The sequence below is a fragment of the Arvicanthis niloticus genome, chromosome 7, assembly GCF_011762505.2.
Source record: "Arvicanthis niloticus isolate mArvNil1 chromosome 7, mArvNil1.pat.X, whole genome shotgun sequence".
Classification (NCBI taxonomy): Eukaryota; Metazoa; Chordata; class Mammalia; order Rodentia; family Muridae; genus Arvicanthis; species Arvicanthis niloticus.
The window spans coordinates 68,149,831-68,171,801 of record NC_047664.1 but is presented as its reverse complement, the minus strand read 5'-3'; the positions used below and the strand labels follow the sequence as shown (position 1 = coordinate 68,171,801).

The 21,971-nt window shown below is 42.2% G+C and overlaps 1 long non-coding RNA gene across 2 annotated transcripts; it reads left to right on the top strand.

Moving 5' to 3' along the window:
* Positions 1-96: 96 nt before the first annotated feature.
* On the top strand, positions 97-21,671 carry LOC143443123 (uncharacterized). Of its 2 annotated transcripts, XR_013111874.1 has the most exons (4): positions 97-333; positions 15,371-15,514; positions 16,955-17,010; positions 17,906-21,671. It is a non-coding gene; the product is annotated as an uncharacterized LOC143443123 (long non-coding RNA). The 2 variants fall into 2 exon arrangements; XR_013111873.1 differs by having other exon boundaries at positions 16,955-21,671.
* The last annotated feature ends 300 nt before the right edge of the window (positions 21,672-21,971 follow it).

Genomic DNA, 21,971 nt, shown 5'->3' with positions numbered 1-21,971 from the left:
AAAGCGCCGGCCTCACTCACTGGGAAAACCTGAGCAGGGGAGGCAGGAGCAGAAACAAGCGGAGGAGGAAGGCCAAGAAGGCTCGAACCCCCCCATGCACCGCACAGAATGGTACAGCCAAGCCCCCAAACCTTGCAGTCTCACTCGCCGGTGAGCTAATCTGGTGGTTGTGCAGATGGGTTTTGTTGGTGGGTGTTCCTTGAGCGCATGGAGCAGCCTTTTTGATGAAGCTTTTAATTTGGGGCGAAATTTCTGGAAACCCTCCTCTATCGTCTCAATCACTCGAAAGCTCGAGGGTCTCTGAAACATTGAGAAAAAGCACAAAATCAACAGGTATATACATATATATGTTTAATATGAATATAAATATTTGTCGGTCCTCCTCCCCCCCACATCTCGGAACAGTTTGTACTTAACCTTAGACAATCTGTCCTCCATATTAAATTGAACCTGTGTCCAGGCTCGGTTTTTAATGGACTGCCTAGAATAAAACATCTGATATGTAGTGCATTAGTGAAGCTGATGTAATGTGATGCTAGGGGAAGAACCGGTGGGTCGCTGGGAAGCGGTACCTACAGTGACTACAAAACATAGAATACAGGCGCCCAGGGACTTTAGAAACAGATCAAAAAAAAAAAAAAAAAATAGGTGATTTGAGACTAGAGGCTTAAAGGAAAAAGCATTTTTTAAAAAATGGGGAAATCCTTTTTCAAAGAGCAGAGGTTTGGGATAATAAGATTTTGGTCCACAATACTTGCGGCACAGAAGAAAGGGAATAGCAACTGAGGAGAGATCATGGTTCTCCTGTGATGGGGGCGGGGACGTTCTTTCTAACAGGCACCTTCAAGAGACGGAAGGCAAAAGCTTGTCCTGAAGGATGAGTAGAAGGAGGGACCAGATCTGTATCAGTTGTCAGGGTTGCTGAATCACAGAATGAGGTGGCTAAGGATACAGGCAGGTTGGGTATTTTCAAAAATATGCTTAGAACAAATGGTGAAAATCAGACAGACATGCTGTTTGCGAGCCGGAGGTTAGCAGGGCATAGGATGGAGGGAACCAACGTTGTTTTTACAGCGCTGCCTCTCTGGTTGGATCCTTTACCCAGGCCGTCTTATTTCACCCTAAGAGGGTCCAACATTGCTTTAGCGAAATTTTATACACCAAGATCCGGGGCTCAGAGATGTTAATTTGCTTGGTGCCACAGCTGGAAAATGAGTCAGGAAAACAAGTCCTGGTAAATAAGGCTGGAAGGGCCCATTTTCTGTTTCTGTTCTGTCGCAACAATGTGCTACTTAGATTTTCTTCCCAGTTTCACCATCAGAAAAATAAAAAAATGACCTTCACCTACCAAGTGTGAGAAGCAAGAAAGCATTAGTAAGATCCTGATGAGTGAATTTTACACTATGTAAATTACATCTCAATGCAGTTAATTAAAAAAGATCCAAGACAGGTGAACACATACCCAGTACACCTGGTAGACTGGGTGCGTTTCTTCTTTTGGCAGGGACAGACTATCTTTCCAGTTGTCTTCATTTATTTATTCATTACGAATACTGCATAAATGTTACCACTAGTCGCTGAGCTTGGGAATCAGGTGAATCCAGAAATGAATAATGAAACTTCCTTCCTGTGGCTCTTATAGTGTGGAAGGAACACCTAGCCCAGAGGAGGGACATGAAAGGAAGTTGCGTTTAAGCTAAGACTGATGGACAGGCAGAAGTCAGCAGTGAACAGGTATTGCCAGAATAGTTAGAAGAGCAGTATGAAGTCATGACCAGATGTCTTTATGGAAGGTACTTAGTTATTCATTCAACAAACAAGAGTGTGTGTGTGTGTGTGTGTGTGTATAGATACATATATATACACACATATAAGCATATATATATATATATATATATATATATATATACACATAATCATGTGGCAGGAACTATGGACCAGTAAATTAAACAACTCTCTATTTACAAGGAAGAGAAGACACAGATTTTGTCCTGATCTTTGAAAAGTGGGAGATGAGTGAACAGAAATGCTGAGATTGCAGGGCAAGAAGCTTCATACAGATCTTAGCCAGATTCTAGAGCTTATAACTTGTAGGGGGGAAAAAAAAAAAAAGAGGAATGGGCTTTGCCAACTGGGGCTTAGCTTCTCTTTTGGCGGTAAAGCTGGCTGGACAGGCAGGATTTGCTGCCTGAGGTGGAGGTCCTTTATGGTTGGTTTTACAGTTCTGTACTGTGTTTAGAGCTGAGTTAGTGAGTGCGCCTGAGTCCCAACAATCCAAACGTCGTCCGGGTTATTTAAAGGAACAAGCTTAAAATAAAGAGGTGAGGTGGCTAGGGAGTGTAGTGGTGGGCACACAGCCTGGTGAGTATATCAGCATGCATACCAGGGATGTGTAGGGAATTCTATGTGTCAATTACACGTGTGTCGACTATACATATACATTGATTACAGTACAATTGATCAGCGGAGTAATTCTTTTTTCCTGGAAATTCTATAGTTACATTATAAATTTTGAAAAATGCCAACTGAAAAAAAATCACACCATTTTAATTATAACTATTTAAAATTAAATATACAAGGTGAACACAGGAATGCTAGCACTTAAGAGGCTGAGCCAGGAGAATCATAAATTTAGGCTGGGCTGCATAGCAAATTCAAAGCCAGCCTGGGAAACCTAGCAAGATCCTGTTGCATACCCATGACATAAATTGATTAAATTTAATATACAAAAAAACAATTAAACATGAATTGATGAGTGTAGTACCCAACTTTTTGAGTAGTATGTGAGCAAAAGAGTAAAAATAAAAAATGTTTGGAGACAGGGTCTCACTGTGTAGCTGTGGTTGGCATGGAATACACTATGTAGACCAATCTGGCCTTGAACTTGTCGAGAGGCACTGCCTCTTCCTTCCAAGTGTGGGATTAAAGACACGGGTGGCACCATGCCCAGCTTCAAATATTTTAGGCGTCAAAATTTAAATGTAAAGTTAATGCAATGGTTGTTTCTAGCAGAAGCAAGAGGTTCGATTTAATTTTAATCATTGTGAGTTCCCAGCTCAGTGCCTTCAGATGGTTTCCAAGTTCCTGGGGGGAAAAAAAAAAGTAAATGCTGAGATTGATTGGTGATGTCTGCTGTGTTAACTAGTTTTATGTCAACTTGACACAAGCTAGGCTAATCAGAGAAGAGGGAGGTCTGGTTGTAGACAAACCTGTAGGGCATTTTAACTAGTGGTTGCCCAGCCCAATGTGGGTGTCGCCACTCCTGGCTGGAGATCCTGGATTCCATAAGAAAGAAGGCTGAATAAGCCAGGCCAGTAAGCAGCTGCCTCTGCATCAGCTCCTGACTCCAGTTTGTGCCTTACTTGAGTTCCTGCCCTGACTTCCTCCAGTGGTGGGCTACGGATATGGAAGCATAAGTCAAATACACCCTTTCCTCCCCCAGGCTGCTTTGGTTGTGGTGTTTTATCACAGTAATGGTAACTATAACTATGCTATCTTCCAAAAGCATAGGATATGGCAACAAAAGTTTGCTATCTTTAGACTAGACTAATATATTCATGATCTATTTAATAAGGGAAGAAAATTACCAAACGGACTAGATTATAACTGTTATAGGTGTTTGCACCTGACAAATAATAAACATTCAATATAAACTTTCCAGCTGAAAACTATAGAGGCTACCCTTCACAGGGGACCTTGAAAGAGAGTGGAACGCTTTCTGCTCTTTTCAGAACCATAGTTCAATTCCCAGCATCCACCCCTGGAGCCTCATAACCACCTATAGCTCCAGGGGATCCAATGCCCTCTTCTGGCCTCCATGGAGTACAGACGCTCATATGGCATACACACACAAAATAAACATAGAAACAAAAAAGAATTTAAAGAAAAAGAGACTTGAGATCTTGCAGAAAGGAAAAGCCAAAATAATGTGCAAAATGGTTCACAACCTAGTCTATGATGCGGAGAACAAAGACGTTTGGTTTTGTTTTATGAAGGAAAGGAATTAAATGATTCCTATGCTAGTGTGTTTACAGGAGAGAATAATCTTTAGGTTGATTAAGAAGGCAGATGTGATGGGGATATAAATCAGTGTATTTTCTTCTCCAACAACTGTAACAATCCTTGACAGTGTACTGAGGCACAGCAGACGTAAAATCCATTCATGAGAGAGCACAGCTGCGATTTCTAGTGAAGTTTTACCTTTGTGCATGCTACACCATGGTCTAATATAAAATAATTTATTGCAAAGGTTGTCACTTAAATGTTTGTGATTAATCTCCTCTTCCAGTAAGCCTGCCATGATCTTTTTTTCTGGCTCTGTAGATAGCTCATATCCATGGAATCATGCACTAAATAATTTTAGTGTCAAGCTTCTCTTACCTAACCTGTTTCTGAGTTTTGTTTGTTGGTATGCCCCAGAAGTCTTTTTTTTTTTTAATTGCTTAGTATAGTTCCATTCTGCAGATGCATCCTGTCTTGTTTTCTATTCACTGTCTGGTGGACGTTTGCTTTGCTGCCGAGTTTGGCCTGTCATGTCTAACGTGACTTTGCACATTTCTATATAAATATTTGCGTGGGGAATTATTTTCATTTCTCACTTCTAGAAGTGAAAATGTTAGATTGAATATTAACTGTTTAACTTTTTCAATGTTTGATGTATTTTAAAGTTTGCATTATTAGTAACCTTTCAAGATACTATAGACTGGATTTGCTATTGCTCGCCTGTAGGTACTAGTACTTAGGATGCTGAAGCAAAAGGATCACGGGTTCAAGGCTAACCTAAGCTGCGAAGAGAAACCCAACTTGTTTTCCCACATAGCCATACATATTTCCACTTACTATTGTGAGTCTTCCACAACCTCTATGGCACATGTGGAATGGAACCTCTGTCATTCCCTTGACAGTTCCCTGGTAACTAAGAGATGGCACTTTTCACGCTGTTTATGAGTTGCTTAAGAGTCTGTGGCGAAATGTCTGCTCAAATGTGTGTCCACTTTTTAAATGAGTTTTTGGTTTTTTGTTTATTGATCTTTTTTTGTTTTGTTTTGGGGGTGTTTTGGTTTGGTTTTTGGTTTTCAAGACAGGGCATATTATCTGTGTAGCTCTGGAGACCAGGCTAGCCTCAAACTCACAGAGACCCTCCTGCCTCTGCCTCCTGAGTACTGGGATCAAAGGTGCGCATCACCACCACCTGGCTTTTAAGTGGGTTTTTAAAAGATCTTATGACTGCTTTGTAAGGGCTCTTTCTTTATCCTGGATACTGTTTATATCAGACCCAAAACTTGCAAATATTTTTCTTCTGGCCTGTGAATTTATTTCAACTGTTTATGCACTAATTTTTAAGATTTCCCTTGGATGAAGTCCATATTCACTTAAGGATCATCAAAGAAATCTTTGCCTAATCCAAGGTAACTGGGATTTCTCTATGCATTTTCCTTAAGAAGTTCTCAATTTTACACGTTGGTCTTTGATGCATTTTTAGATGAATTTTTGTTGACCAAGTGAAACAAGGGTTTGCTTTCTTTTTTTGCATGTGTGTTTTCAGTTGTCTATTGAAAAATACCTTACCAGACTATTGAAAGATACCTTACCTAGTTAGCTACTGTACCTATCTAGTTACCATGGCAACTCAATTCACAATCTCTCTATTAGGACAGGGGTAGCTAAGGTAGAGCTCTTGCCCAGCTTGTGTGAAGCCCTAAGTTTGATCTCTAGCACACAGGGTAGAAAGAGGGATATTTTGACTACAAATTCAACAGTTGATTCAGGACTGTTAACTCTGCCCTACTGAGTTACCAGTCTATCTTGACTGCAGAGTCTTACAGGAGGTTTTCAAATCAGTATTATAAACACATGAACTTTTTTTTTTTAACCTGCTTGGGCTGGTCTAAGTCCTTTGCTATGCCTTGCCTCCCCCAGCCCCCACCCACTGCGAATTAAACCAAGTCCTCACACATGCTAGGCAAATGCTCTTTCCTTGGCTAATATCCTCAGTCTTCCTTTTGCTTGTTGTCTTGAGACAGAAGGTTACAGAGTTGCCTGGACTGGCCTTGAACTCCTCCTGTAGCCCAGGCAGGCCTTGAACTTGCGATGACCCTACCTCAGCTTCTTACTTAGCTAGGATTACAGGCCAGTGCCACTGAGTCTAGCTTTGTTTTACATGTTCATATAGATTTAAAAGGCATTTATTACTTGCCACCGTAAGACCTTTTGGGTTTTATTGATAGGGATTTAATTGAATCAGTGTATTAATTTGGAGGGAACTGCTCATGCAGGCAACTCTAATTAAACTCAGTGTGTCTCGAAAACAAAATACTGGTGTGAAGTAGGGGAGGATTTGGGAAGAAGAAGGGCTCTGAGGAGTAGGAGGGGGATGAGGGGGTGAGGGGGATGAGAGAGGATGATAGGGAGGGGGTGTGAAAAGACCAAAATTCATGATATTCCCAGGTAAGTAAGAAACAGGGGAGTGGGGGGGCGGGAGGTGATATTCGATTGTAGTTTTGGTTTTCATTTCCCCAATGATTAGTGAAGTTGTGCATCTTTTTTTTTCTACATTTTCTTGGCATTTTGTGTATTCTTTTGAGAAATGCTGGTTTAAAACTACTGCCTGTCATTTAGTTAGACTGTTTGCTACAAAGTCATGTGAGTCCTCCCTCGTTCTAGGTATAGTCTGTATCAGATGTACAGTGTGAGAATACTTGCTCAAAACAGACTTGAAAGACATTGTAACCAAATCAGCATGACACCAGCAAACTCAGGGACAACAGAAATAAGAGAATAAATGCAAAGGGCCACAGAGCTGTCAGCTGATCTTTGTTTGACAAAGCGAGGCTTGGGTGAACTTCCCCAGAGACCCATGCGTTAAGGCTAAGTTCCCAGTCCATGGTGCTATAGGGAGGTGGTAGAAACTTTAAAAAAAATGGGGTCCTTTGGGAGATTTTCTGGTTGCTAGGGAATGTCATTGATATAAATTTTTGGATCCTGTCCCTCTCCTATTTCATCCTTTTGTACCTGAGATGACCTTCAACACCACACATCCTACCACAGTGTAGCATGCTGCCACAGGCTCAAGGATTAGCACCAAAAAGTCATGGACAGAAAGGCCTGTCTGGTCAGGAAATGACGCTGGGGAAACTGGATGTTCACACGCAGAGAGTTGAACCTAGATCCCTGTCTCTCACCATGTGTAAAATCAACTCTAAGTATATTACAGACTAAAGGGAAGGGCCGCAGCTGTAGAGCTCCCGAGCAGAGATGCATCACGATGCTTCTGTGGGTTTGGAAATCAATGGTCTAATGCCTCTCACTTGGTTCTCTTGGATCAGGGTTGATTTAACTCTTACTCAAATGTTGTGGACTGTGTTTCTCAGTTCTGTGGAGAGGAGTGTTGTTATCTTAATAGGGATTACATGAAATCTGCAGATCCTCGGGTGGTGTGGATGTCTTAACAGTACTGACTTATCTGATCCCACGTGTGGTGTGTTATTTCTTTATGTCCTGTCAACTACTTTCATTCAGTTTTCTCTTTGGTTAAATTTATTTCCAGATCTGTATCTTTCTGTCTCCGAGTCTATCTGTCTATCTCTCTTCCTCCTCTTCCTCCTCTTCCTCCTCTTCCTCTTCTTCCTCCTCCTCCTTTTCTTCCTCTTCTTCCTCCTCCTCCTTTTCTTCCTCCTCTTCCTCTTCCTCTTCCTTCTCACTCTCTCACACACACAAACAGCATTGCTTTTTTATTTTTCATTGCCTTTTTATTTTTTATTTTATTTACTTAACTATTGGCATATGGCTGTGCTACTGATTTTATGTTGATTTTGTGACCTGTCTCTTTGATGAATTCACCATGGTATCCTCAAGTACTAATGGTTTCCCTTTATGCTTTCCATTCTGGATGCAATTTACTCATTTATTCATTTCCTGTGGCCTTATTACTGACCAGGATTCCCAGCAGTATGTAGAATAAAAGTGGCATAAGTTGGCATTCTTGCCACGGTCGATAATCCAAAGACAAAGGTTTCCATTTCCTCTGTATTCGGGATGATGCTAACTATGCCTGTTGTATCTGGCCTTTTATCATGAAGAGATTTGAATTTCATCAAGAACTCTTTCTGTTGGAATGGTCAGATGGTTCTGTGCTTCATTTTATTGGGGGTGTGTTCTGGCCTGTGTTTATGTCAGCTTGATACAAGCTAGAGTCATCTGAAAGAAGGGAAGCTCAATTTTAAAAAAACTGTCTCCCTTAGACCCAACTGTTGTTCATTTCTTAATTAGCAATCGGTGAGAGAGGACCCAGCCTGTGTTAGCAATGCCACCCCTGAGCCAGTGAACCTGGGTTCTATAAGAAAGCAGACCGAGCAAGCCATGACAACAAGCAAACCATCCATGGCCTCTGCATCAGCTTCTGCCTCCAGATTCTTGCCCTGCTTGTGTTCCCATCCTGACTGCCTTCAATGACGGACTAAGAATGTGGAAGCATGAGCCAAATACACCTTTTCCTCCCCAGGTTGTTTTGGTCATGGTGTTTTATCATAGTAATAGTAACTCTAACCAGGACAGCTGATTGATCACGTTTCTTGGTTGACTATGTTAAGCCTTCCTTCCCTCTTGGGATGGAATCCATGAGGGTTGCAGTGGATAATATTTCCAAGATTCTGCTGAATTCTTCTTGTTAGTATTTGTTGGAGAGTTTCGCATCTGTGTTCATTGGGAATTCTGGCCTGTAGCTGTCTTTGGTCAAGACAGTGCTAGCCTGGAGCCAGAGAAATGGCTCGGTGGTTAAAAGTAAATGTACTGTTCTTCCATAGGCAATCTGAGTTTAGTACCCAGCACCCACATCAGGTGGCTCACAACCACCTGTAACTCCAGCTCCAAGGGGATCCAATGCCTCTGGCTCTCTACACCATATATATATATATATATATAATTAAAAATAATAAAATAAACCTTAATAAAAAGATAATGATGGCCTCATAAAATGAGTTTGAGAACATTTTCTCCTCTTCCTCCTTCCTCCTCCTCTTCCTTGTCCTCCTTGTCTTCCCCATCCTCCTCCTTGTCTTCCTCCTCCTCCTTCTCATCATCATCCTCATCCCCTCCTCCTCCTCTTATCACCACCCCTTTTAATTTTAGGCAGGGTCTTACTACATAGCCCTGGCTGACCTGGAGCTTACTTGTGTAGACCAGTCTGGCCTCAGACACACAGAGATCTGCCTGCCTCTGTCTCACATGTGCTGGGATCAAAGGTGTGCACCACCATGCCCATTGTCATTGATTTTTAACCAAATGAAGAATGGGTATAAATTTTGAAAATATTTGGTAGAATTAATTCATCAGTAAAGCTGCTGTTGGTTAGGTGCTGAAGGCTGTTGGTCTTTGGGTTATTCTATCAAGAGGTCATGGAATCTCTGGGAGGTGACCCCCAAAGTAGGCTCTTGAATAATTGGGGATATATCATTTTTCATAGGACCCTGCTTTTTTTTTTTTAATTTATTCACTTTAGATCCCCCTCACTGTCCCACTCCTGGTCAATCCCTCCCACAATCCTTCCCCCATCCCCCTTCCCTTCTCCTCTGAGCAAGTGGGGGCCCTCCTGGGTATCCCCCCACCCTGGTACATCAAGTCTCTGTGGGGCTAGGCATATCCTCTCCCACTGAGGCCAGACAAGGCATCCCAGCTAAAGCTAAGTGAACCTTTCCTTTGTACATATCCCATGTCAGGCACTTCACTGTCATGTCACAAAAAGACAGACAACAGATATCATGTAGTTCTAGGTTTATTTAATAGATGGGCATTTTTATTATCCAATGTTTATTCAATCTTGATTAATCATAGCTAGAAGAACATATCCCACCTTCAGGCAACAGCTTTTGAGATAGTCCCCATTCCAGTTGTTCAGGCCCCACATGAAGACCATAGGACCCCTTCGATAGGTCTCGTGAGAGGACAGAACAGAGACATGCTTTGTCCCTCATGCCCCTCACCCTCTGCTCCAGGTTGGAGATGCTGTCAGTTGCTTCTGCCCACACATGTTTCTGTAGTTGCTGTGTCATGAGGTGGTGCAGCAGAAGGACAAACCCTCAGCACACAGCTGCACTATGCCATTTCAGAGACTCAGCCTTCAGAAGCGAGAGCTAAGTGAACTTCTCCTTTATACATATCCCGTGTCAGGCACTTCACTGTCATATTACAAAAAGGCCGACAACAGATATAGTGAAGTTCTAGGTTTATTTAATAGAGGGACATTTCTATTATCTTGTTTAGTCATAGTTGGTCTGCCTGCCCTAGTTTTCTGTTTCTTCATGATTCAGTTGTGGCTGGGTGGATGCCTTTAACCCCAGCACTTGGGGGAGCAGAGGCAGTAAATCTCTGTGAGTTCAAGGCCAGTCTGGTTTACATAGTGTGTTCCAAACCAGCCAGCTATGTAGAGGGAGTGTCTCAAAAAAGAAAGAGGGAGGGAGGGAGGGAGGGAGGGAGGGAGGGAGAGAGAGAGAGAGAGAGAGAGAGAGAGAGAGAGAGAGAGAGAGAGAGGAAAGAAAGAAAGAAAGAAAGAAAGAAAGAAAGAAAGAAAGAAAGAAAGAAAGATTGATTCAATTTCAATTAATGGCAAACGCATGGTGTCCAAAGAACTTGTCAATTTCTTCTAGGTTATCAAATTTGTTGGCAAACAATCATTTAATGATCCTTCATGTTTCTGTGATGTCAATTGTAATGTTTCCATTTTCATCTCTGATGAAATCTTCTTTACTTGTGGTTTTTGTTTCCTTTGCTTCTTAAAAAAATGACTTGATTTTTGTTGATCTTTTGGGGTTTTTTTTTTTTTTTTTAATACTGTTTCATTTCATTTATTTTCACTCCGATATAATTACCTTCCTTCTGATTTTGGATCTGATTTTTTCTTATTTCTTCATGTCCTTAAGATGCAAGATGATTATTTATTTGAGCTCACGCACTGCTTATGTTGGTCGTCCTGTTGTGTCCGCTTGGCTCTGCCTTCTGTAGGCATTGGTGTGTTATGGTTCTGTTTGAGGACATCGTATGGCTTATTTTTCTTCATTAACCTGTTGGTGGTCTAGGTGCATCTTGTACCCGTGGCATAGGTTCCTGTGGTTTTTAAAGCTTTCCTTGTTGCACTGTGGTTGCAAAAGACATTCAGCATAACACTGTGAGGAGACCTGTTTGGCAGTCTGTCGTGTGATCTGGGAGGATGCAGCAAGTACTGATGAGAAGAACATGTCTGTGGCAGCTGCTGGTGTAGTGTTCTATGGAGATCTGTCATGCTCCATTTGGTCTAGGACACAGTTTAATGATGCCGTTTGTTGGTTTTCTGCCTGGGTAGTCTGTCCATTGCTAAATGGAGTTATGCGATCCCACGCCAGCATCTTCTATTATAACTCTCCCCTGTTGATCAGTGTTGACCTGTATGTTCCTATGCTCTGTTATTGGGCGCATATACATGTATAGTAATTCCTCTTGCTGACTGACTCCTTTCTCGTTCAGTAATGACTTTCCTTGGACCTTTCTCTACTTTCAAATTAAAGAATTATTTTGGGGTGTGATATCAGTGTGGCTGTTTCACACACTCATATCTCTTCTCCAAATCCAGACAGGCTTATCTTTGAGCTCCCTGGTCTTCCTTTTTTAAAAAAATCTTTTCCTTTCTTTTCAGACACCTTCTTCTTCGTGATGGTCAGTGTTAACTGTCAACTTGTTAAAATCTAGAATCACGGGGGAGATGGTGCCTGGTCATGCTTATGAGGGACTGTCTTGATTGTCTTAACTGATGTAGAAAACCATATAGCTTGACTCATCCAGAGGCTCCTGGACTGCATAAAATGGAGAAAATTAGCCAAACAGCAGTAGGCATTCATTTCTCTCTGCTTCCTGGCTGTTGATTACATGGGACCAATTGCTTCAAGCCCCTTGACTTCCTCACATGATGCACCGTACCTTAAGCTGTGAGGCAGAATAAATACTCCTCCAGTAAGTTGCTTTGCCAGACTGTTTTGACCTGACAAGGAAACAGAAGCTAAAGATAGCTTCTGCTGTGGTTTTTACTTCATTGTGAGCACCGCCTTTTTAGTACAAAGATCATCATTGATTTAAAGTTTCTTCTATCTCCCTGTTTGTGGTATTGATAGAGAATAGAATTGTTTCTTGGCATTTTCTTGAAGTTTATTGAGATTCCTTAAAATTGCTACTTTAAATTCTCCATCTGAGGGGGGCTGGAGAGATGGCTCCGAGTTTAAGAACACTAACTGTTCCTCCAGAGGTCCTGAGTTCGATTCCCAGCACCTACATGAGTGGCTCACAACCATCTATAACTGTAGGCCTTATGGGATCTGATGGCCTTTGCTGGTGTGCAGATGTGCATGAAGACAAAACATCCATAAAATAAATCTTTTGTTAAATTCCATCTGAGATTTCAAGTACTAGTTCCTTAGTGGCCAGTTTCAGATGTCCATTAGATGAAGTCATGATTTCTTTAAAGTTTGTGTTTGCTGGCATCCAATGGCATTGAAGAGCTGATAATTCTCTTCTTGGTCCCCTGACTCCATTTCTATCCTTCTAGGGATAGAAAGCTTTTGCTTTGAGGTGGTGGTCACTGCTGCAGCCTCAGCAGTAGATGGCACTCTAGTTCGAGGTTGGACGCCAGTCTGCTGTTGCTGCATTGCTGTTGTCTTCACACTAGAGGGCCTACTAAGCCCGTGTCACTTTCACATCAGTAGTTGGCCTTGCTGTACCTGAGGGTGGGCCTTTGAAGTATAGCCCATTCTCAGGGGTCTCTACTTGGGACCAGGGAAGGTGCAGAAGCCTTAGAGTCCCTGAACTTAGAACTGGTTTCACCATGGAACGCCCAGAAGAGGGCATCGTGTTCCCTGGACCTGCACTTGTGAACTGTCCAATGTGGGTGCTGGGAACTGAATTTGTATTCTCCAAAAGAGCAGCGAGCACTTTTACCTGCAGAGCCATCTCTCCCACTTTGTCATGTTCAATGTACAAGCTTTGGATTTCTTTTGTCAATTTCAGTTATTTTGTTATCTTTACATCATTTTCTACCACATTGTTTCCCTTGATTTCATTTTTAGGTTGTTCGTAGCTAGTCCATGAGATATAACAGAGTTAGGTGTTTCTGCAGCGCAGCTTAACAATCTGTCTTTCTGTTCCTTGTTATTGATGATGCCGGCTCTTCAGGATTTTTCTCTTCAGAGTGCAGCTGCTCAATGTGTTGCGATGTGGGTGTTAGTTTGAAATAATTCTTATTCTTCTTGTTGCCTGGCTTCCCGAAGAGCATGCTATATGTCTCAGAGCACAGAAATTATTTAGTGCTGACAATCGCTGCCAAAACTCTTGAGCTCATAAGGTTCCATCTGAAGCTGTGGGTTTGTATTTGGTTAGAGGAATGTATTTCCAGTTTGAGAAGCTGCCAAGCCTAAAGACACTCTTCTCTTTCTCTTTCTTTCTCTCTCTCTCTCTCTCTCTCTCTCTCTCTCTCTCTCTCTCTCTCTCATGTTTTATTTTAATTAGAAACTTTACTATGAAAGAAAACTTTCCAGGTCACCATTAGACAGAGACTTTCTTGGAGGGAAGGGGCAAAGATTTTTTACCCCTCTCCTACTCTAGCTCCAAATCACCCCCACTGCCTTGTTTCCTGCAGGTTTTTAAGGTCAGTTCTACAGTGGAAAGGCCAGGCTGGGGTAAAGGTATAGGGTACCCCCAGAGTAAACACAAGTGAATGCTATAGCACCCAGTGTGGTTTGTTAGTTTTTGTTTTTTGTTTTGTTTTTGGTTTTGGTTGTGTGTGTGTGTGTGTTGTATAGGTACCTATATGGCTGTCAATTTTCCAAACCCTAAAAATGTCAACTTTGACTGTATCACCAGGTTGTGGTTTCCTGAAAAAGTGTTGATGTCTCTCTCCCTCCACGGGTGGAAGAAGGGCTAGCACACATTTTCTCTATTTCCTGTATCCAGGCATGGCTGATTCCACAGCAACCCAGGCATGGTGGTTATGTCTGGCTCCCTGCCTTACACATGGGAAAGCCGAGGTCTGCGAAATGAACTACCTTGCTTTAGGGCGCTCCCCAATTCAAATGTAGCGGCTGACTGTAGAACGAGTTCACTTAAGCAGCATGGAACATTCGTGTGTTCCCACATCTGGCCTGTTGTTTAAGGGTCACCTTCTTTCTGTGCCATTTCGTTTTCCTCATAGAGCACTTAGGTAGGCTGCTTCTTGTCTTCTGTCACTCAACACCACCACACACAACGCCCCCCCCCCCATGCGTCTTGCTGGAGTGAAGTAGCAGTTGTAACTGCCACTCAAACAAGTGGCAATTTATAACACCTACAAAGAGTTTGAAATTTAGTATTCACTGTTTCTAAAGGCAATTCTGTTCATTCACCTGATTGGACCAGCCTCCGGATTCCAGGGAGATTGTAGTGTTAGGTAACCTAAGGGTCCAGCCTTTCCAGATGGACAACAGGAAGCCTCGCATGGTTGAAGTCTTCCTTTTAAAAAATTGTTCAATTTGTGTGTGTGTGTGTGTGTGTGTGTGTGTGTGTGTGTGTGTGTGTGTGCAGGCTCACAGATCAGAGGACAACTTCGTAGGAGCTGACTGTCTCTTTCCTCCATGTGGGACCCAGGAACCGAAGGACTGAGTTCATCTTCTGGTGTACTTCTCAGTGAGGTTTTAAATGGGATCACCATTTGGTATCACCACTTGGTATGTCCATTGTCTCCTTCTGAGTCTAACCATTCATGTTAACTGGGTTTCCTCTAATCCCTACTAACTGAATAGGGACAATGATATCCATCAAAGCTGACCAGATATAATATCAAACGTAAATAAAGCCTCTGGCTGACTCTAGTCACGCAGGAATCAAACACAGTAAGAATGTGGCCACACTCCAGGACAGGTCTCATGCGCAGTAGATGACAAACACAAAACAGACTCGTGACTTTTTATGTGTGCTTTTTGTTTTGGTTTGGTATTTTCTGTCTTACTGGTTTTCTCTCGTTCTCTTTCCTTCCTTCCTTCCTTTTTTTTTTTTTTCTTGTTGGTTTTTGTTGGTGAATGGCTGTTGTTGTTTCTGAGACAGTTTCTCCATGTGGCCTGGTTGTCCTGGAACTCACTCTGTAGACCTGGCTGATGTCACAGAGATCCCCCTGTCTCTGTCACCACACCCCAGCTACGTGGTTTTTTGTTTGTTTGTTTTTTTAATTTGTCTGTTTAGCTCTTTGTTGGTGGTGGTGGTTTGGTTTTAGTTTTGCTAGAGAATGAACAAGTTGAGGTGGGGATGACCTGGGTTGCATTGTGGAGGGGAAGGAGTGTGATTTCAAATATACTATATGAAAAAAAAATGTTTTTTTAAATGGCAGGGAGAAAAAGAAACAAAAGGGCAAGCTGCAGTTGACATATGAAGCATCCAGTGCAGAGATGACAGACTGAAGAAGACCCAGCTTAGGGAATGTGAATCCCCGAAGCTTTTGCTTCAAGGTCCCACTGGGGTTTGTAGTGGACAGGTCAGTCTATTTCATTTAACTGTGTGTCTAGTGTGTCTATTCGAATAGCAGAGGCTGGAGAGCTAACAGCTATGCGTTTTAGACTTCTTACAGCTAAGTGTTCTGTTTACATTAATTCCCTATTTGTGTGCAAGCATGTGAAATCTGTACAGGATTGTCCCCTAAGTCAAACTGCCATCATCTGTGTGAGTTCAGCTGGACCTGCCTACAAATCACCACAACTGGGCTTGTTGAACTGTTGACATTCCTCTCAGAAAGAGGGCTAGGGGGACTCAGGGTACCCTTGCTGGAGTATTCAGCCATGCCTTGGGACTAGATGTATCCAGTTCTGCCCTAATTGCACATGGCCTAAAGGAAGGTCTAGAAGTGTATAGGGAAGCAAGGACAAGGGAGGGGCTCCATTTGTGTATCCCTGAAGAAGTTCTATCTATGCTGGGTGTAGACATTCTATAATGGTGCTTTAAGGCCATCCATGCCCTTCCTGTAACCCCAGTGTTCTGGGCCAGTATCATACCTCTGTTTGCTGTTGGCCTTTGGAAGAGGGGTAGACATTGTTCTCTAGAGAGGACATTTTAGCAATCGATGGGCATAAGAGAGGGCTATCTTCCTGCTCCTTGGGCTAGTTTCTGATATCTCATGTCTGGACCTTAGTTCCCTGGATGTTGAGAAGAAACATCTGGAACACAGCTGGAAGCTGAACTGCATCTGTAATGCCCATTTGCAAGTTTTGTGGATCTGGGGATCAGTTGTGGTGGTGACAGCAGAGACGGTTATGTGCTCTCTTTTCAGCAGACCTAGGGTATGCTTCCTTGGAAGGCTGGTGTTATGAGAGCCAGTCCTGAGGACTGAGTCCCAAGTCTAGTCTCTGGCACTTGCAATAGTTTCATAAATCCCTAATTTCCTGCATACCCATGCCTGCTGAAATAACATGAGTAATTTGGGGCCTTGGTACATTGCATGTATACCATTTGTTTTAGTTCGTATTATTAAAGTTGCACTCCCATGCATGTTATATAATTAGTGTGTGAAATTGGTGACTTCACAGGCATTTAGTCTTTGGCTGTCTCAAATATACTAGTTATTATAGTTAATATCCACCATCAACTTAACACAACCAGTGGTCATCCAGGAAGAGGGAACCTCAAGTAAGGAATTAGCTCCATTAGAGTGGCTTGTGTCCTGGTTACTATTTTGTCAGCTTGACACAAGCTAGAGTTATCTGGCAGGAGAAACCTCGGTTAAGAAATACCTTTGTCACATGGTCTATAGACAGGTCTGCAGGACATTTTCTTGAATAATTGGCATGGGAGGGCTGAGTTCCCTGGGAGCCACCTCTGAGCAGATGGTTCTGGGTGGTGTGAGAAAGCAAGCTGAATAAGCCCCATAGTGCAAGCCAATAAACATTGATCTTTATGACTCCTGCTTCTGTTCCTCCTCCAGGTTCTTGCCTTGAGTTCCTGCCTTGCTTCTCCTGATGAAGGACTAAAAGCCTTCAGGTGACATAAACACTTCCTCCCCAAGTTTTGGTTATAGTCTTTATCCCAGGAATAGAAATATAGCTAAGACAACATGTCTGTGAGGCACTTGCTTGATTGCTACTTGATATAGGAGAGCCCGGTCCACTGTGGGCGGTGCCATTCCTGGGCAGGGCTGTATAAGAAAGGTAGCTGAGTAAGCCAATAAGCAGCATTTCTCTGCAGTCTCTGCTTTAGTTCCTGCCTGCTGGCTCCTGCCCTGACTTACCTCAGTAATGCAATATGACCTGGGCATCAGAAGATAAAGTAAACCCTTTCCTCCCCAAGTTGCTTTTTATCATTTATCACAGCAAGAGAAAGCAAACTGTAAGACTAGGTAAATAATGTTTATAGAATGGCAAAAAAAAAAAAAAAAAAAAAAATTGGGCCAGTCATTCACAAATCCTGAGTGTAGGCCAGCTGTGCTATAGTGACAAAGGACTCTTGCTTTTACCAGTTGAGTGGTATGGGCATAGACTATACAGTGCATTTAAAAAGACAGGATATGTTAGGAGCCAAAGTCCTAGCAGAAAGCGGCAATCATCTTTGCAGCCATCTTGAGCCATATACCCTGACAAGAGACTTGTTTTCAACAGCCTACAACAGCTGAGCACACTCTGACAAACATCTTGGTTTTCTCACATACCTTGTTTTGCTGTTTAGTGCCCCCAGCTGCAAGGTGCATGTGGTAAAGTGTGTGTGTATATATGTGTGTGTGTATATATATATATACATATATATACACATATATATATATACATATATATATATATATATATATATGTACACACACACACACACACACCCATGATATCCTTTCAATAAAGGAGACTTGAAGACTCTCTGTCTTGTCTCTATTCTTCACATCTCTTGCTAGACCCTGTTGACTGACCCTAACGGACCAGGACTGGGATACTGAAGCACAGAACCAATGGTCCAAAATATTTGAGGAGCAGCTCTGTGTGATGTCAGAAATGACTCAAGGAAGGAGGGGAGGAAGGAACAAGAGCTTTTCAGTCATTCTCCAAAGTACCTGGGTTATGTCCACTGAATCTTCATACTGACATCTGATACCCGAATTTCTATGTTGATCTTACAAATCAGCAAACTGAGATTCAAAGAGGCTGTAAAAGTCAGAGTTCATATGACTTCAAAGTCCCTGTATTCCATATTTTTGCCTACCTCCTTTCTGAAGCCTGCGGCTTCAGGCTCTGTCGTTTCTGTTGAAGATGGAGGCCGAGCCCCACTACAGAGGAGAAGGTGCTGAAGTGACGGCTATGATGTCCTCGCCACAGCAGGTCACGGGTTGCTGATCTGCCTGACTCACCCTGAGATTTCCCAGTCTGGCTAGAATTTATAATTATCGTGGCATTAATTATTGACAGTCCTTCTTTGGCGTTTTTTAAAAACAACATGCTTGGCATCCTCAGTCCATAATGTCTCTTCAGAAGTGAGGGTCTGACATCTAGATGCTTTAGAAATAAAAATAGCACAGCTAAAACGATGCAGAACGCCAAGAAATTGCTGCACTTAGTTCCCATGGTAAAGTCAATTTGCCTCCAATTTCCGACCCTCAGAGGTCTGTGTGGAGCGAGAAAAAGGATGAACGCAAGAGATGAAATTCAGCAAAACCACAGGCTCTCAGCTCGGCTAGCATCTTCATGCTGCGCCAGGCTGGGGTAGCTGTGGGGATGGCCAATGGCAGGACATGTCTCCTATACTTACAATTTGATCAATTTTAAGATTAAACCATCAATTTCAGGGGAAGCAGGTTCATTCAATGAATATTTTTGTGTTTTTTTGCAATTGTTTAAACATAAAAAGTACATGTATTTTAGAAACCAGGCAACACAATGTCCTTTAAAAACACACACACACACACACGGGCACTTCACAGTCTACCCGTGTTTAGCGTAGCTGGCCGTGTGCATTGCCCACAATGAAAGGAAAATGACTTAAGTTCCTGAGTGAGGGCTGAGGATGGGGCAAGCACAATGACATTAATCGTAGGTAACAAGAGGTATATATGGTACACGTAAGAATCTCTATATATTGTTTGTGTGTGTGTGAGAGTGTGTATGTGAGAGAGTGTGTTTGTGTATGTGAGTGTGCGAATATGTGTGTGAATGTATGTATGAGTGTGTGTCTGTGTGTATATGAATGTGAATGTGTGTGTTTAAACCAAAGGTTGATGTCAGGTTTCTTACTTGATCACTCCTCATTTTGTTTTTTGAACTTTGTCATTTTGTCTAGCCTTCCTGATTAACCCTCACCAGCCTCCTGTCTTTGTCTCCTGGAATTAAAAGTGTATGACCATGCCCAACTCTTATGTGGCTACTGGGGATACGAACTTAGGTCCTCATGTTTGCACAGCAAGCACTTTGGCTTCTGATCTCTCTTTTGAGGTCACATAGGTGGAGCTTGATCCTGTCCTGTGGTCCTGGGTTCTTCCTGGGAAACAGGTGGCCAGCCTCAGTGGTTCGAATATAGATAAGGGTAACTGACTTCTTCCAGTTTCCTCAAGAGCAAAATGAAGATCACATGACCTCTGGGTTTCTTCTAGCTCTGGGGTGCCTAGGACCTCAAGCAGCAGCAGATTAGAAATGTCTGGACCCATTCACATGAAAACCTAAGCTAATGAGGCTGCAGAGGTGGCTCAGGAGATAAGAGCAAGTCCTGCTCCTGCAGGGACCTGAGCTCAGTTCCCACCCAGTACCATGTAAGGTGGTTCACAACTCCAGCTCCAGCTCCAGGGAACCCAGTGACTTCCTCTGGCCTCTATGGAGGCCATGTGCCCACACACACACAATTTAAAAATAAAAATCAAATCTTTTTTTTAAAAAAAATTTGAGTTAAATCTGTGGTGGTCTCCCCTAATATGCACATTCTGTTTCTGAAGTATTGGCCATGTGTGGTCAATAAAGAACGATGAGACACTGAGAAAAGTCTGCTCACATACGTTGTATATGGTGTGTTATAATTGTTATTTATGGTGTATTATAATTGCTGTTTTTATCATTAATTTCTGCCATTAATCTTCTGCTCTGCCTAACTTATGAATTAAATGTTCACATAGATTTACATGTATCAGATGAAGAGAGAGCATTGTACTTTTCAATTCTTTAACTTTGGCCATTAGACCTTTTTATATCATTGGTATGGGACAGACGGGAATTGCCAGTTAAAATTGGTTTCTGACATGTTCTTCTGAGCCAGGTAGTCTCTTTTCTTTTATAAGAAGGTTAGTATGTGAGGAATATGATAAGCAAGTGGGTTTTTTTAATCTATAAATGCATGAGGGAGAGCTATTTTTATTTTCTTGAGTAGTTGAGTTCTAAGACCTAACGAAGCATTTTTTTTTTCAGTGAATAAAATCAATGTATAGATGCCTAGTGTCTTGCTCCTCTCTGGATATTTAGTGGTCTAAGCATAGGAAGCAACATAATAGCATGTGGGGACTGGAGAGATGGCTCAGTGGTCAAGAGCACTGGCTGCTCTTCCTGAGGACCCAGGTTCAATTCCCAGCATCCATATGGTAGCTCACAACTGTCTGTAATTCCAGCTCAAGGGGATCCAACAGCCTCAACAGACATATTTGCAGGTAAAACATCAATACACACACATTAAGGGAAAAATAGCAGGGCGTGGTGGAATATACCTTTAATCTCAGCAGAGACAGGGATATGTCTGATGTTGAGGCCAGCCTGGTCTACATAGCCACTTCCAGGGTAGCCAGGGCTACACAGAGAAACCTTGTCTCACAAAACAGAACTGAACCAACCAACAAAACCCCTCAACATCCTATCTGATAAAGGGAAAACTAAAAAGGAATCCATGCTTAGGAAGAAGTAGTGAAATTGCGGAACCCTATAAACAAAAGATTTTTAGATTCTGCCATGCAGAAAGCAGAATGAAAATGTCATCACTGTCTTTAGCAGCCGCTAGGAAACCAGAAGCCAGTGGGACAGCATCTCCCACAGGCTGAGAGCAGTCTGGAAATGTGCCACGTTTCACAGAATGCTTGCACAGCACACACAGTCCCTGGACCTGTCCCTCGCACAAAGCTGAGCATAGTGATGTCGTCCTGTAATCCCAGGACTTAGAGTTAGAGGCAGGGGGATCAGAAGTTCACTGGAAGTTCATTCTCTGGTACATAGAGTGTCGGAGCCCAACCAAGAACGCATGAGAGCCTGTCTCAAAAAACAATTGCTTAGAGAAAATAACTGTCACCCTGGAATTTCATATCCATCCAAATTGTCTTTCAAAACAAAGGGGGAAAATGTACATATAAACAGGAAATACAATCACTATCAGTTCTCATTAAAATAATGTGTGTGGGGGGTTGTTTATTTGTTTGTTGAAACAGGGTTTCTCTGTGTAGCTTTGCCTGTCTTAGAACTCGCTCTGTAGACCAGGCTGGTCTTGAACTCACAGACATCCACCTGCCTCTGTCTCCCAAGTGCTGGGACTAAAAGTGTGACTGACCACCGCCCAGCTAAAGTGATGTTTTGTCAGAAGCATGTATGGAACTCCAAATAAATATTAGTTGTGTAAAATAGTTTTTATTTTATGATATTAATAAGAAGCTAATATTTAAAATACTGTTCTACATAGCTTATTGAGAATAAAAATATTCAAAGGTTCTTAATTGTTCTGGCAAAGACCAAGAAATTCAATATTAGAGCCAATTAAGTTAAATGGTCATAGTAGCATTACAAGGAAGATTAATAAAATGTCTGTAAATTCAATTGATTAGAGATAAGTAAAAACAAAAAATGCAATCAACCCCTCCAAAGACCAGGATTGTGAGAAAAAAGTGAAAGTCCAAAACAAGTTGGGACAAAAAGATAAAATGGTCAGAGACAGATTGAAGGAGATGTGAGTGAACTAATTCCACATGTTTTGCCCAATTCGATTTTCCAAATGGAGATATGTGCTATTCT